We start from the raw sequence: 4,070 nt of genomic DNA, 5'->3' as shown, positions 1-4,070 counted from the left end.
GACCAGAGAAGAACATTTTCAACATGTTAGATATGTGTTGTAGAAATTACAACAAAATAATTTGCTGATAAATTTGAAAAAAATATCTTTTTTTCAAAAGGAATTAGTCTATTTGGGTTTTGTGATTTCAGAAAATGAGTTGAAAATGGACCCAGAAAAAGTTGCAGCTATAATCAACTGGCCATCCCTTAAGAGTCTATTCGAAGTTCAGAGTTTTCACGGGTTGGCGAGTTTCTATCATAAGTTTATAAAGGATTTTAGTGGGATCTGTGCACCTATGTTGGACACCATTAAAAAGGCAAGTCAACCTTTCCATTGGACTGAAGTGGCAGAGAAAAGCTTCCAGATATTGAAGAAGAAGATCACTGAAAGGACAATTTTGAGGTTGTTTGATTTTAACAAACTTTTCCAAGTTCGTTGTGATGCCAGTGGTACAGCCATTAGAGCTGTACTCAACCAGGAAGACAAACCAGTAGCCTATTTCAGCGAAAAATTAAATGAAAGTAGCGAAAAGTATACGTCTTATGACAAGGAGTTTTATGTCGTCATCCAAGCCTTGAAGCATTGGAGACATTCTCTGTTGGGTAATGAGTTTGTCTTGTTTTCTGATAATTCTGCATTACAGTATGTTATGCAGCCACATAAGCTGAATCACAAACACACAAAATGGGTGGAGTACTTGTAGATTTTTACATTTGTATTGAAGCATATCATTGGTCAAGAGAACAAGGTAGCAGATGCACTAAGAAGAAGAGTTTTACTCTTGCAGGAAAGCACGATACAAGTGTTGGGTTTTGAACACCTGAAGGACTTGTATCAAACATATGCATATTTCAAGGAGGCTTATGAGGCCTGCCAAAATCCTTTGTTGAGGAACAATAGTCCATGGCTAGACTATAGCTTACAGGAGGAGTTGTTCTTCAAAGGAAGACAGTTGTGTTTTCCAAAATGTTCAATGAGGGAGAACATCATCTAGGAAAAACATAGTGGAGGACTAGCTGGACATTTCGGCATTGATAAGACCTTAGATCAGCTCAGTCATTTCTATTACTAGCTGAAGATGTGAAGAGACGTGCAAAGATATGTGACCAGGTGTAAGATATGTCAGTTGGCGAAAGGGCACAGTTAGAACACGGGGTTGCATACACCCTTGCCTATTCCAAACAGATTGTGGGATTTAATCAGCCTGGACTTTGTCCTAGGTCTGCCCAAAACACAACAAGGTTTTGATTCCATCATGGTGGTGGTGGACCATTTTTCCAAGATGGCACACTTCATCCCTTGCAGGAAAACCAATGACGCTACCCATGTATCACACTTGTTTTTCACTAAATTCGTCAAACTGCATGGCTTACCTAAGTCCATTATTTCTGACAGGGATGTGAAATTCATAAGACATTTATGGCATACCCAGTGGAAAAAGCTAGATACCAAGTTAAATTTCAGCTCTGCTTGTCACCCACGAACCAATGGGCAGATGGAGGTGGTGAACAGGAGCTTAGGAAACCTGCTACGGAGCTTAGTTGGAGAAAATTCATGGATGTGGGATCATGTACTTGCCCAAGCAGAATTTGCTTACAACAATTCACGGAATCGAAGAATGGGAAATAGTCCTTTTCAGATATTGTATGGAATGCATCCTCACGGAGTGCATGAGTTACGAGATCTGGGATAGTTGGAAGGAGGAGTGCTAACGGGGAAAATTTCGCAAGAGCAATTAATGACCTACATGAGCAGGTAAAGGAAAAATTACAGGACAACAGTCAGAGGTATAAATAGTAGGCAGATCTGAAATGGCAAGAGGTACAATTTAATGTAGGGGACCAAGTCCTAGCACATTTGCACAGAGAAAGGTTCCCTAAGGGTGAATACAATAAATTGAAATTTAAGAAAACTGGACCTTGCAAAATTTTACGTAAATTTTCTGCAAATGCCTATAAATTTCAACGGCCTCCAGGAATAGGCATATCGCCTATCTTTAACGTGGCAGATCTGTTTCCATACACTGCCAGTCCTGAAGACAACAGTTCAGCACAGCCAAATCGGGATACCTAGAAAGGAAGTAGTTCTTGGATGAGGCAAATGCCTTCGGCTCAACCCCTTAAGATAGAGAGAATCCTTGATACATAGGTGGCCAGGCAGACCCAAAGAAAAGAGTACCTACAGTACCTTGTCAAGTGGACAAACCATCCCATTGAGGACAGTTCATGGCTTGACGCAGGATAGATACAACGTGTAGGGTATTCAGTCGAGGAGCTCATGGACCAGAGCCATGAATTTTTATTACCCCGAAAGCCTGATGCAGGAGCATCCAGCTAGGGGAGATCAAGGCTAGAGTATTTGTCTCAGCAGACTAGAAAGGTTCACAGCTAGTTTTCTAAGTCTCATTTAATTCTTTTAGTTAATAGAATTTAGGATGTTGTGGCAAGTTTAAGGTTGTCTCAGCCTACTGTTTTTATTTTCATTACATTTTCTTTTAAATTTACTGTTGTAGGTTAATTTTAGAATCTAGATAAAAAGAAATGAACAGTTATCATGAATAACCATATGTAACTGCTGATAGTTTTAAGTAACTGTACAGTAATCCTTTAAAAAAGGAAAAAATCAAAAACTGTAACGATTCCATCATAGCTGAAAAGAATAGAAACATACAAGCATTTTTTAAGAGAGAATCTGAATCCATTTCCATTGCAGCAACAGATTAATTTCTTCCTAATTAAGAACTGAGTGTGTTCCATAATAACCACAGAGAACTAGCAATTTAGTTTTTCTTAACAACCACCGAGAAAGTCAAATTCAGTGAAACAACAGAGGGCCTCGTGGAAGAATCAACCACAGATACGAGGGTGAAATAACCAGCGGAGGAATCAAATACAGTTACAACCAACATCTACAGTTCTTGAGTATACAAAGAACCTGGCAAAGACTACAGTCACACATCGATGGAGGGTTTCATAGAACCAATAAACACAGTCACAGCAAGGACGCCACATACATCTATAGGTACCAGAATATATAAATATATTTTCTTTTTCCTTTCAAAATCTTTGCATAAACATATACACAAAAGTATCAAAAATATTTACAGTCCAAGTTAAGGATGAGATTGTAAACTGTAAAAACCAAACGGTGAGACCGTGGTTCGAAACCCCAACTAATAACTTAAAGAGCATTCAAACATGTTACAAAACTCTTTAAGGCCTGAAGGCATTCAGACATAAAGCGAGTAACAGAGAGGCCGAAGCCCTCAACCACAGACTAGGGACAACCAATAGGCAGCAAGAGTGCCGAGACAAGAAAACAAACAAAGCAACATGGAATGACCCTACCCATTCTAACGTGTGGGCAACAGGACCCGAGACCAGCAAACAGGACGACTCAACATCCACCTACAACCACAAAGAGCCAACCATCAGTAAACAAAAGTTACATTTCGAAACTGAAGTAGAAAGATAGGGGTAAGGTTTTATAGAGTTGGAACTTACCAGAGGAGCCGAGCTCGCGCCAGAGAAGGAGAGCTTTCGACCAAGTCACAACCACCAGAGTGGACCCTGCTCAAAAGGAGTGAAAACCCTCAGTATTAATAGAAAATCAGAGTAGTGTCGTGAATCAAAGATAGAGGGCTTACCTGTGCAAACTTGCCGAGAAAAAGCTGAGCACTGGGTCACCCCACGATCGTGGCCTGAAACAATTGACAAATTGACAGTTATACAGTGAAACAATTGCACAGAAAATTGAAAGCTTCAACAGAACTATAACCACAAGCACAATCTTAAAATCAAAGCAACCATGAAGTGAAACAGCACCCACAGAGCCATTAAAGAGGTAGCCAACACCACCATCTGAACGAAGAAAGAAACTTGCAGAACCCTGAGACTTGGCATCCATAGAGCCGAGCTTCAAAACCCCTAAGAGAACCGGTGAACAGAGGACTGCAACCAGAGCTAACACATAACCAAAACCCTCGGCTACAAGAGTGGGATTTGTGACCAAGGTGTGCAGACAGAGAGCCATCAAACTGTCACCAACTATAGAATGAAACCAGAGAAACAAACCCTCTCGGCAGAACA

Source organism: Pinus tabuliformis, chromosome 6 (assembly GCF_031772625.1).
Source record: "Pinus tabuliformis cultivar Carrire ecotype Pingquan chromosome 6, CPIR1, whole genome shotgun sequence".
Taxonomy (NCBI): Eukaryota; Viridiplantae; Streptophyta; class Pinopsida; order Pinales; family Pinaceae; genus Pinus; species Pinus tabuliformis.
The sequence above is the reverse complement of the archived record's forward strand: the minus strand, read 5'-3'. Positions refer to the sequence as shown.